The sequence below is a fragment of the Lutra lutra genome, chromosome 3, assembly GCF_902655055.1.
Source record: "Lutra lutra chromosome 3, mLutLut1.2, whole genome shotgun sequence".
Taxonomy (NCBI): Eukaryota; Metazoa; Chordata; class Mammalia; order Carnivora; family Mustelidae; genus Lutra; species Lutra lutra.
This window is the reverse complement of record NC_062280.1, coordinates 171,303,095-171,317,234: the sequence shown is the minus strand read 5'-3', so window position 1 is coordinate 171,317,234 and position 14,140 is coordinate 171,303,095.

The window sequence follows — 14,140 nt, the reverse complement described above, 5'->3', positions numbered from 1 at the left end:
TGAAAGACTTAGTCTGGGGTTACTGGAGAGATTGTAATGTTAGTAATCTTGAGAAAATCCAAGTAAAACTAGAGCTGCAAGTCAGATTTTAAGAAGAAAGAAAACTTGTGGACAGAAAGGCCAAAGGAGGGGAGAAGTATTGTCCAAAGTTGATAGAAAAATAAAAAGAAATTAAGAAAACTATTAAAAGTTATAAAATTAGTAAAAAAAATAAGTAGGAAATTATATAAAGCGTCAAATTAAGAAAAAGAGGGTAGTATGAGATAAATTCTCATATTTTGTATTAAGAAGAGGTATTTTAAAAATTTGAATAGTCAAGAAATAGGAGTAGAAGCACATCATTTAGAGTTAGAAAGGTAATTACCATTCCAAACTCAGAGATAGTTCAAAGAGCTTACCCCTGAGGAGCAGAACTGTATTTGATACGTATTAGATATAACCCAAATTCATAAATTTCTCTAATAAAAATAATGTTCAACATACTTTGTCTATGGTTCCTCATTTGTTTTATATTAAATAATGCAGAATCAAATAACAGAATAGAATAGCATAAAAGCTGTTAACAGATATCACTTTCTGAATAGGAAAATAATCGGTTCACACAAAATTTGAGAAATCATGTCTGCAGACACTGAGGACAGATGGCCGTAGCTAAAGCAACATGCACGTGAGCCTGTGTGTGTATTCTGATCCCACCAGCTGTCTTTCTGACTATATCTGCTTCAGGCCATCTACACTTCACTGACAGCTCAATATTCTACAAATATTAAATATATCTTTACAACTTCCTAAATAGGGACCTTCAGAATAGGGACCTCCAGATCATGGACCATGTAAGGCCATGATCCTTATGTGCCTGATCTCACAGTATTCAATAACACATAAGGTGTCCGTCCCTGCCAAGGTAGGCTACTAACTCTTCTTAGAGATATTGTGAGCCTATTCATGTATTTGTGCTGCTGTACTCACTTGAAACACCCTCTCTGTTGATACAAACCCTACCCTTCCATCAAGTTTATGTTCAAGCCCCATCTGGTCCATGGAGCCTCGTTTGACTATCCTATCTTACAGGATGGGAATCTACACTGTAATCTTATTTACCTTCTTTTTCTTCTTCTTTTTTTTTTTTTTGTTCTTGTTTTAGAGAGAGAGAGAGTGCACAGGAGAGTGCAAACAGGGGAAGGGGTGGGTAGATAGAGAGGGAGGGAAAGAATATTTTTTTCTTTTTTTAATTTTCTTTGTCAGAGAGAAAGAGAGCACAAGCAGGGGGAGTGGTAGGCAGCAGAAGAAGCAGGCTTCCTGCTGAGCAGGGAACCTGATTCCAGACTCAATCCCAGGACCCTGGCATCATGACTTGAGCTGAAGGCAGATGCTTAACTGACTGAGCCACCCAAGAGCCCCTTATTTAATTTCTTTGCTAGTTTTATTTTTTCTCTTCTTTTTTTTTATTTAAGATTTTATTTATTTACTTGAGAGAGAGAGAGAAGTGAGAGAGGGAAAAGCAAACCTCTGTTGAGCAGGGAGCCTGATACAGGCCTTGATCCCACGACCCTGTGATCATGACCTAAGTCAGAGGCAGATGCTTAACTGACTGAGCTACCCAGGTACTCCTTTGTTAGTTTTTTCTATACCTTTCTTCCCTGATTTTCCTTCTTATGTGTCCCCACTTCCTCCTCCTGGTAAACATTTACTGATCACTTACTCTGTGAAGGCTAATTTGACAACTAGTCATGTACTGTTTACAAAGTCTCCTGTATTGCCTTTGGGCTTCCCTTGTTTATCCCATTGGTCTCTCTAGCTTGATGTAATAAGCTCTGAGGATATAGGAACCACATTTCATACTGCTTTTCATACTTCAACAAAGTAGACTCTTGATAACTATTTTTTGGTTAAATGGGTAAGTATAATAACTTGCCTTTATAACTTATTAAATAGAATTATGGCATCCAATTTAATATACTTAATCTTAAATAATTGTGAAGTCTGGCTTATTAGACAGTGTAGAGTAGAAATAAAAATTCAAGGAATTTGGAGACTGAGTTGATTCCTGGTTCCATCACTTCTTCACCCTCTGACTTTGGACCAGTTACTTACTCTACCTTTGCCACAGTTTTGTCATCTCTAAAACGTGGCTAAGAAAACAACAAAAATACTTCACTGGATTGTTGCAAACACCAAGTAAGACATACAAAGTATTCAGGATCCTGCCTAATACGCTACAAGTGTTCTAAAAGCAATAATTAAGGGTGGGTTCCTGGGTGTCTCAGTTGTTTAAGTGTTTGCCTTTGGCTCAGGTCATGATCCCGGGGTCCTGGGTTCAAGGCCCATGTCTGGTTCCCAGGAGGGAGCCTGCTTCTCTCCCTCTTTCTGCCTGCCATTTTGCCTGCTTGCGTGTGCGTGCACTCTCTCTGTCTGTCTAATAAATAAATAAAATCTTAAAAAAAATAAAAACATCAGCTACTTTATTATCTTCAGGACATTAAGAGCCTCACAATGTGAATTGCTTAACTCTTAACAGGGATTTCTCACTCAAACTTGACTGTGGTTGAATAGAAAGGGTGGGCACACAAGGCAGTCTGCTCCATATGGTCACTCAAGTACTAGGCAGGGACGTCTGTAGTGAACACAGCAATGAAGGAGAGATTTGGGGGTTGTGGGCTGGCTCTTTTGTTGGAGCACCAGTAAGTGATGCCCATCTCTGCTGTCTTGCCCAACTGCAAGAACAGTAAGGGGGCTGAAATGGGTGCAGGGGTAGATTCAATGACCAGCGAACCTTCCATTCCTGCCAGAGACAATGATGGATCTCTGGAGACAGAATGGCAACAAGCTAGGGGTACAATCTAAATGTTCAGGAGATGAAAATGTGATTCTGTATCAGATCTCAGAAATGCGAATTTTGGAAACTATGCTATTGAGTTAAATGCCTTAATCTAAGAGTTTCATTATTGATCTGACTTTTCCAGAAATTAGGATCTCCAACAAAGGTAATGATTCCTTTTTGTGTTTTTAATTTACATTTTAAACTTATTCAGAAGCTGGAGCTGGGAGCAGTCTTGTTTTTTGTTTGTTTGTTTGTTTGTTTTTTGTTTTTTTTTTAAAGATTTTTTATTTGTTTATTTGACAGACAGAAATCACAAGTAGGCAGAGAGGTAGGCAGAGAGAGAGAGAGAGGGGGAAGCAAGTTCCCTGGCAAGCAGAGAGCCCGAGGCGGGGCTCGATTCCAGGACCCTGGGATCATGACCCGAGCTGAAGGCAGAGGCTTTAACCCACTGAGCCACCCAGGTGCCCCAGCAGTCTTGTTTTTAAAATTAAAAGTTGATCTTATATGTAGCTATTATTTCCCAGATTAATATGAAGTTTTCCACATTAAAGTTGCACTTCTTATTTGCTGCCAGCAAGGGGAGTTGTAAGAACTCTTAAACTTTCCCGCTATGCTGCTAAAATGAGGATCTAAAAGAGAATGAAGAAAAACTGCAGATTGAAATTAATCACTTTGCTAAATTGGCAAGGTTTCTGCAGAGGGACAGCGAGACCACGGAATGCTTTGGAATATTACCCTACAGAGTAACAAAGGGCACTTTCTTTTGCAAACTTGGCTATGTAAAGATAGCCATAAGATTTTTCTCTGGTTTGGTTTTGTTTTTCCTAAATAAAATCTGTGACTACAGACCCATTGACTTTTTTTGGAACAATCTCCAGTATATTTCTGAGATAGAAATACCAAAACATATCACTTTTACCTGAACCTGTAAATTTGCTGATTCCCCTGGGAGATCTGGAGCTCTTCCCTTTATCCTCATGTTCTTCAAACTTTCTTACGCTTTCCCAGCAGTGACTTCTCAGGTGCTCCAACTGATTGCACAACTGCTGTCTAGCTGATTACTCATAAAAGACCATTCCCCGTGGTTAAGAGGTGGACACATTATCTCACACAATACATAGTACACAACCTGAGTTAAGACTCAGGCAGTTAAAGGAAGGGATTTCTTTGTCTCTCTAACTCATAGGAAAAAATACCTGAATTCTATATAAATTTCACATTTTCTTGTTAGTTCAAATTGAGGGTGTGAGTGATATGAAGAAAAGATCAAACTAGAGGAAAGAGATCCTAGCACAATCTACATCTAAATTAAGATTTATTGTGATTTTTCTGTTCCTTTTACTTTCCTCTCTTTTCTCTGTCACTTTGTGCAATCAATTCAAATAATTTAGTTCAGAAAACCACTTTTTTCCTTTCATGTTAGTTAAGTCTTTGGCATTTTTATCCAAATACTTTCCTAAGCCTTCTATCTCATTTTGTTTCTAAAGCCATAAAATATATACCTGATCTAGATTTTGGCCTATCATCCATCTTTTTATTTGAAAGAAATTTAATGTCCTCAGTGGATTATGAGATTATCTAATTTGCTACATAAATACATAGGGGAATATCTTTATACTAGCATTACAAAAATGTATGCGTTAATTAGAGTTTTAAAATGTATTTTTTAAAAAGTTAAATTGACTAAATAACTCTATGCTCGATCACATATGGTTTAGTGGAAATATTAAAATAATTTTGGTTACTAACAGTTTGCTCAGAAACTATAATTTTGTTTTACAATACTGTACTGTATTTATTGAAAAAAGTCCACATACAAATGAACAAATCCATGTTGTTTAAGGGTCAACTGCATTTGATTCAAATAAAGGAAAATGAAAATATTGGATTCAAGAGACTTGAGGTTCCTATCTTGTAGGGATTCTTTCTGTTCTTTTTTTTTTTTTTTTTTTTGGTCCCTTGATTGATTTTTTAAAAATTAGCATATAATGTATTATTTGCCCCAGGGGTATAGGTCTGTGAATCATCAGGCTTACACATTTCACAGCACTGACCATAGCACATACCCTCCCCAATATTCATCACCAGCCACCCTATTCTTACCCTCCACCCCCCAGCAACCCTCAGTTTATTTCGTGAGATTAAGGGTCTCTTATGGTTTGTCTCCTCTCCCCACCCCCGATCCCATCTTGAGAAACTCTAATTTTTAACGGGAATTTTCCACAGCCTTTCTACTTTTAAAAGGATTGCTTTAAATACTTTCTGCTAGGAATGATGTCATATGGCAGGCGCATTCGCCCTTAAAAGACCACCTTCGGTTAGAGTCTCCTTGAAGTTTAACTGGTCCTGCATTTGATGCAACATGGTAACACTTGTGCATGAAGTTGGGCCTAAAATGTCTGGGCATGCTTTGCCATCTTCACCCCTCAGACTGTTGCTATGGTATCAGGAGTACCTGTTCTGCTTTAGTGCCTTCCTCTATGCCAAGCTTTGTTGTCCAGTCCCCAACACACTTCCACGGGCAAACCCCTACTCAACTCTACACAAATCATTCTTTTTTTTTTTTTTTAAGATTTTATTTATTTGACACAGAGAGAGATAGCCAGAGAGGAAACATAAGCAGAGGGAATGGAAGAGGGAGAAACAGGCTTTCTGCAGAGCAGGGAGCCCAATGTGGGGCTCAATCCCAGGACCCTGGGATCATGACTTGAGCTGAAGACAGACACTTAACCAACTGAGCCACGCAGGTGCCCCTACACAAATCATTCTCTGGCATTGTCTTCTTCTAATATATAGGGGGAGGAAGGAAGAGGGAGAAAAGGCAGATATCTGTTTGCACCCACCCATATCAGTAGTGTAGGGGCATCTCAGGTATTCTCTGATTTGGTCTGGCTTCGCCATGACTGGGGGCTCTGCTGAGGTTCTGTCTCAAGATAGATGGTGTCTGGTTTTTCTGAGATGCCATGCAGCTCACTGCATCCTATCTATCTGTAAGAACACCCTTAAAGTATAACACCCATCTTTTGTTCCTTTCCCCCTGGTGAGCACCATCTTTGTTCTATGATGGCCACTTGGGCAACTTGGAATCTTCAGCTTCTCTAAACTTTGTTCTCCCTCAGACACAACTATGTGAATCACTGAGGTCTGCCAAGTGTTGTGGAGAACAGGATATCATTCATCCCAAGATGCACTGCACATGCTAGAATGGTCTATGCCAAAAATCTTTGATCCTCCTAAAATCTTGGGAAGAACAGCAGTAATCAGTGCCTTGAATATAAGATGTACAGCTCCAGGCAACATTGAACTTCTTTACCATATTCTATTTCATTCAACCAAGTCAACATGATAGACCTGAAGATTCCATGACTCAGCAAGCATCCTGCCAAGGAGCAGATGCCAGTCTCCTCTCTGTAGACATCCCTAATGTTGATAATTCTGTGGGAGTCTTTCCATCATTTGAGTGAGAGAACCCCTTCTCCTCCTTCATGGGATGGGCAGATAAAATCATTCCTTACTCAACCTCCCTCAAAACCCACACCCCCAGGGGTAATTTCTTTTCTGATGCCTCTTCCACTCTGGGAAGTAAAGAATGGTTCTATTTGGTGTGGCTTCGTTGGAGCTACTGAATTTAGCAAGCACTGTCAGAGGCTGGGAGAGAGGACCCAATCATTTTCATCTCTTTACAGTGGAGGATACTTAATGTCTCTTGGTGCTCATTTGTGAATTCATATCCCCATTATATGGCAAAAGAAAGGTTTCCTCCAATATCCTATTACACATACATTGTTGCTCTTTATTATTTTGAAAGTTTTGCAAGATATGGAGTCCAAATATTTCACCTTAGGTAGTAAAGGGACAATGAATACAGATAATTTCCTTAAGCCCATATGGCTAAAAAGGGGCTGACTCACGTTTTGCCTGACTGCAAAGTCCATACTCTCTTACACACCTCAGTATTTCTTTTAGCAAATTATTCAGTATCTCTGGACCTCATTTTCTCTCACTTTTTTCCTCTGAACCTCATTTTGACATGGGCAAAACTATGAGGATAGACTGTATGACTGTTTTTATTTCTTCAATCTAAAATGGTATACTGTTATATCGATGCATTTTATTCTATTTTTAAAGATGTAATGGATATATTTCATTTATCTTAATTCATTGAATATTCTTTAAACAAATATTTAGTGAGGACACCCACTCCATGCCAGTGCTGAGATGGGAGTCATAACAATGAATAAAGTTTCTATTCTCATGTAGATTGCATGCTAGTGCATGTGGTATGTGTATGTCAGATGATAAAGTCACAAATATATATATTATATATTATTGATATGTATTTATACACATAAACATATATCAAGTATAGTATTTACATAATATATATTTAACATATATAAATGTGTTATAGGTTTTATAAGTAAATTATCGCTGGTTATGTTATATTTTATGAAAAACTTAAGGTAGGGTAAAGGTAGGTGCTTTTTATTTTGGGTGATCAAAAAAGCCCTTCTGACGAAGAGATATTTAAGCAAAAGTCTCAATCAAGTGTGGTCATGAAATGCCATGCAAATAACTGAAGAAAGACCATTCCAGACTGGTGGCTAGTTAGTGCAAGAAGGCCAGTGTGGCTGGACATACAACAGGGCAGAAAGAGGGCAAGAGGTCAAAAAATCCATTTGGGGTATTGTGGCCACAGGAATAACTTTGGATTTTATTCTGAGTGAGATGGGAAACCACTTAGTGCTATACAATGAGGTTAACTGGCATTTTTATAACATTCATCCTGCATTGAGACTAGACTCTAGGATTACAAGTGCAGAGTGAGGAGACCTGTTAGGGGACTTACAGTCGCAAGGGAAAGAGGTGATGGATACTTGGACCTGGGCATTAGTAGTCAAGACAGTGAGTAGTCATGTTCTATATGTTTTTGAAAGTACAGATGACAGAATTTGCTGATGGATTAGATATGAGGTATTAGAGAACGAAAAAACTGGACAAGCATACGTACAAGGACTTTGGCTCACATATAAAGATAGGGCGGCTGTATTACTTACTGTTCTCAATGTGTCAGGACGTTTTCAATGTTTCATAACATTCATACTCTATTTCATTGCTGTAATTCCTACAATGAGTCTTTATTCTATTGCAAACATATTGAGTTATTGCTACCACTCATTTCATGTCACCCTTTCCATTCTTGATTTTTTTTTACCTACCTCTTGGTAGACTTGATTTCATCATCAACTTGTTTTTTTTAGAAGGACTCATAGATATCACATTCCCTGGGATATTTCTTGGTTGTAAATGTCTGGCTTTGAGTTATATCAAAGGACACTTTGTTTTTGAGTTTCACTTTCTTTCCTTGAGAACTCTGTACACATAGCTCCACTGTCTCTTACCACTGAGTATTTATTGTTCCCTGTCTTTCACTACAGATTCTCCGCTTACATACTGGTTGGTTACTCTTTGTCCTCAAGAATTTTTTCAAGAACCATTTATAAATATTCTATTCCTTGCTTTTATTTTTATGTTGGAATTGTCTGCCAATTGTCTTTATACTTAAATTGACAATTTAACTACTTATACTATTTTAAGTCACACTTTTTTCCTTAATATTTGGTGGAAATTTTCCTTTGCTTTCTGGCATTAATTATTGGTATTAAGAAACCAAACTCCAGCCTCATTTTTTCCTCCCACAGAGGTGACTTACTTTGTCTTTAGGCCACAAAATTTATTTCTTTATCTTTGAAGTTCTTTATCTTTAAATTAAATGAGATTTTTTTCAGTATTGTTTGTTTGATGTTGATGATGATGATGATGATGATGGAGATGTGTGTTTGTATTTCCTAAAACACACTATCTTCTTTCAAAACATTTGATTTTCTTTTCATTTCAGAAAAAAAGTGTTATTCTATTATTTCCTTGAATACTTTTTCACTCACTGAATGCCCTATTTCATTGACACTGATTTTGTATTATCTTTGACTTCTAAAGTCATTATTCTCTCCCTAACTTTTCTTTGTCTTTTTCTTAAGCATTTCCTGTGATTATTTTAAGACTTTCTGGAAGACCAAATTAATATTTTGCCATCTGTTCTGTCCCTTGGCATTATTTTTCATGTATTATTTCTGTAATAATGTCATTTGCATCCTTAATTCACCAATAACTTCTTGTTATTCAACTCATATTATTATTGAATTATTCTAATGTATGATGAATTTGAAAGGAAATTTCATCTGTTTCCCTGGAGTATGGTTCTTTATAGAACTGGTCCTATGAGGTTTCTTTTTCCCATGTGATATATTTTCACGACTGCCATGGCAATTCTTTGCATTTTTCTTTCTGATTCATATGGCTAACTCTACCCAAATCTGTTTATTGGATATAGTATTGTAATATTGTGATATAATAAGAAATATATGTATTGATTTTCATTCCCTTTTTTTTTCACAGAGCCCCTAAAATGCTTACAGTTTTTTGAGTGAGGGGACCATCATGTGTTATATTTGGTCCCAGTCCCCAGTTCCTGACACGAGAGCTTTTAAGACTGGTGGAATCTCTAGACCGGTAGAATCTCTTTTGTATGATAATGAATGAATGGTGCCTGATGACCCCTAGATTGCTTCCTAGATAGCTTCAGCATGGAGGTTTGGCTTTCCAGAGGAGCCAACCATGTGATTGGAGGGTTGAAAGTTTCTGCCCCAACCCCCCAACTTCCAGGAAGAAGGGAACAGCTGGAGATTAAATTAATCATCAATGGTCAGTTATTTAATCCATCATGCTTACATAATGGAACCTCCATAAAAACCCTAAACAATGGATTTCCAGGAGCTTCAGGGTTGGTGAATACATCCATGTGCTAGAAAGATGGCCCACTGGCCATCCAGGGCAGAAGCTCCTGCACTTAGGACCCTTCCAGACCTTGCCTTATATACTTCTTTGTCTGCCTCCTTATTTATGTTCCTTATAATATAAACTGGTAAATAGAAATGCTTCCCTGAGTTCTGTGAGTCTCAACAACAAATTATCAAACTGTGGAGTGTTACGGATTTATGGCCAAGTTGGACAGAAGTGTGGATAATCTGGGGACCCACTACTTATGATTAATATCTGAAGTCCTTGAGCCCTTTACCTGCTGGGTATGTAGGTTAAGGGCTCTACCTACTCTAGGTAGTTAGTGTCAGAATTGAAATAAATTGTAAGATACTCAGTTGGTGGCTGTTGAGAATTATAGATTTGCTTGGTGTGGAAAATCCACACATTAGGTGCCAGAAATTTCTTTAAGTATTTAAATTTTAATGACACCCACCCTGCTGCTTTTTAAAACCTATTGTCTGCTCTTCTTGGCTACCTTGAATACTGAACTTAGTGTCTGTTTGTTTTTCTGTAGCTGGGAGGCACTGGTGAGTGTTCTGGGAGGAAAGTGTGGGTGGGAAAGAACTCAGCTGGGTCTATGCATGTCCTTTTTTGAAGGTCAGCAACTCTGCTCTCTCCTTTGGGAACTTCTTTGATGTTGTGTATCATTTCACCCAGTTGGGAAAGGATTTTCCCAGTTGGGAAAGGACTAAAATCTGGAAAGGGAATCCACTGGGGCTTTAAATTTTTTCCAAGATTTATCAGGAAATCACGAATAATCTCAAACCTCTCCAGTGGTTTTGAGGTCCATTTCTGTTGGTTCAGTTAATGTAGCCTTTTCTCTATAGGATTTGTCCCTGACTCTTTCAGAATAATTTTCTCTTCTTCCCAGCCTCAGCCTTTTTACTGCTCTCTAACCTGGTAGTGGTGGTGGATATAAATCATAATGAGAATACTGAGAATTTTAAATTTTGAATGTTATTGATTCAACTTTCCTATCCACTACAACTACTGAAATGTGGGAGCCAGTGCACTCAGCTCCATGGGAGAAACCAGTTTTTGTCCTCAACATGACAATTTGAAGTTGATAACGTATGATTGCTCATCCTTTCTGTTTGATTGTTGGTTAAATTTTATACTTTGTTATTTTTATTTTTATTTTTTCTATTATTATATTTTATTTATTATTACCTGTTAGGGAGAAAGCTTCTGTAATCCAGATATAGTTACCATTTTAGCTTGAAACCAATACTATTTTAGTATAACTTCATCTTTATGGCACAAGGAGTAAGAACACACACAAAAATATATAAGAAAAAATAATAATCTGTAATTCTACCATGAAGTAACAATCGTTAACATTGAGACAGTATTTTTCTATGATAATATAGAGAGTATATAATATATACATAATTCCATTTTAATAAGTTTTCTATGTAGGTGTATATTATTTTATCACGTTAATATATAGTTTTTGTTTGCTACCCTTTTCTCACTTTAAGGCACTTTTAAAAGTTGTTTTCATGTTTAACAATAATCAAATAGTATTTTAAATAAATTTATGTTTATAAAATATTATTTTAAATGACTTGAAGACATTCCATTGTATGAATATGATACAATTCTTTAAGCCAATATTGCATTGGCAGGTACTTAATTTTTTTTCCAATGAGTCCTATTATAAACAATGTTCAGATATACATGCTTGCTCATATGCCATATTTGGTGGCATTCCTTTTACTTCCTTCAGACAAAATCCAAGAAGTAAGCTCAAAGGATTATCTGGGAAGGGATCCACATTCAAACAGGAGGCTGCAAACAAATGTATCTTGCTCCAATTTTAGTGGACTTACACGTGATTTGACCACTCTTAGAATAACTATCTTTGATTTCTCCAAGAACTAACTTCCAGAGCTGAAAAGGACTATATTAGAATATGTAATAGAGTGTGTACAGTTCTAGCATTTAAGACATTTCCAAATGGGTATTATCAAGTGCTTTATAGCTTGACCAAGATCCTGAACCTTAAAAAAATTACTATGCAGCTGGTACTTGACTCGTGTGTTTTGCAGGATCAAGAGACAAGCTTTAGTCTTATAGTCATTTAAAGTGGTATTAAAAATTCTAAACCTGGATTTAAGTTATATCAAAAACTGTTGTGTCATACCAAGACTTACCAGCCTAATGAAGAACTATGTGTGATGGAGCAGGAACCCCTCAAACTCTAGCAAACTCATTACTTGTTTCTTGTTTCGTTCCAGCCCTCAGGATACTTCTCTTTCTCCCCAGGACTGTCAGCTGCCAGGGAGAGGGAGGGAAGGGAGACAGAGGAACTCCTGAACTCACAAATTTGCCCTGATGCAGGCCTCTGCAAGGTCATCCCACAAACACTAATATCTGCTGAGACTTGGGTGGGACAGCTCTAAAGGGAAGTCTGAGGAGAAAAGAAGTGGGGGATGAGATTGCTCAACCTTGAGTTTCTTTGGCTGTTTGTGCTGATTCATCTTCTGCAAACCACTAACATTGAAACGAACCTCTATTGGCCAAGACCTCTACTGTTATTCTGACATGACTCCAGGACTCAGAACTCCCAGTGACAGGGCACGTGATGCACCCCATTCCAGGTTAAGCTGAATCATTACTGGTAGCAGTTTTAGAGTCTCTTGTTTTAATTCAGGTGCCTCACAGAAAGACATAGCTCATGTACTCCACTTTTGAGGATGGGGAGTTCAGTTCCCACTCAATGATGCTGGAAAGTATCTCAGATTTCCAGCACTCAAGGAAAGCATCCACTTCTGACCCTGACAAAAGCTTTTTTTTTTCCCCCATGTTGGAACTTAATTTTTTCTCACCTGTATTATTTTGAGGATTTGGCTTGCCAGTTTTCTTATTCACAAATTCTGATCCCATGTAGAAATTCTCCATAAAGTGGCTCTAGAATAACTTCTTCAGCGACGTCACAATTGGGCAGATGTCTCAGCACCGCTCTTGAGCCTGTCATGCGCTGAAGTACCTCTGTCTTCCCATTACCTCGAAAAAAACCACGTTTGTTCAATGAACAAAACAGTGAGAGAGAATCGAGAGACAAAATAGGCAAATAAGTTTGCTTCTAAGAATAGAAAGTGGTGTTCACTCAAGAATATAGTTTTCACCCTCTGTCTGAAAGTAATCAGAAATAGTGGGGAGCAGAAAGGCAATTAACATTAATTTATATGGGAAATTTTTCGAGTGTCCCAGACTCAAAATTAACCTCCTTAAGCTTCTCTGATACCATAGGACACATTTTGCTGATAGAAGCACAAACGCAGCTCAGAGCTCTGGCAGCTTGATGCTGAGATGCTGTGTGTGCTTCCCGGGGAAGGAGCCTGGTTGAGGAGGGTGGGAATGGGGAAGGTGGGTTGCCGCCTACATGGCTCAGGGTGTGCACTGCCTCTGTGAGGGCTAACTGCAAAGCAAACATTGAGTTTTATTTTCATTTTCACATTTCTCATAAATGCGAAAGTCATCTGAGAATTTCTTCTGGTTAGCAGAAATAGGTGCTAATGTAGGTTTTAGAGCAAAGTAACATAACACAAACTTTCAAAAAACGGGGGATACCTGCACCTACCTTTTCCAACCTATGATCTTCTGCTACCCAGGAGAACAATTTACTTTAGCTCTGGCAAATATGGGAAGGGGGAGACGGCTTTGTTCAGTCAGTAAATTCATATGTTATGGAATTCAGCCGGCCCTGTGTCTTGGCTTAGGAAAGTCACAAACATACCAGTACACATTTACACACACACACACACACACACACACACACACCAGTCTCTGTTGTCAAGTCATTAGAAAAATGCTAAACAAATTTTGAAGCTAGCTTTTGGTGTTTGGGAGGCTCTTTAAAAAGAAGCACGCAGCCAATGCAAATCTTATTTGGAGAATTCTGAGACAAACTAATAAAAGATATACAATCGTAATTAAGAGAGCTAAAACTAAGATTTGACTAGAATCCCACGAGACCACTGAGTAGGGAAGACCTGTCCATGTTGACATGCCATCCGTAGAGGAATAAGGAGTTGTCTGAATGGGAAGCCTCCATTAGAAGTCAAACGGCAGACACTCTTAGGGTCATTAACTTAATGTCAAGCTACTTCTCTCACACACAATTGTTAAGAGCTGTCTGTTGTGAGCAACAGTGGGGTTGTATGAACAGTTACCACAAACAGACCCAAGAGATTAATATGGGTCTTACTCGATAGTAGTTTATTTCTTGCAATCTGACGCAAATAACTGGGTGGTGACAGGCTGACAGGGGCTCTGCCACCTTCAACACGTGGCTTCCATGTCTCAGTTCATCTCCACTCCAGTTGGCCAAAATATGGAGACCTGCATGGGGGAAGTTTTTAATGAATTGGGTCTGAAATGGCACACAATACTCTCTCCCACAGTCTGTTAGTCAACATTCAGTCCTGACAGAGA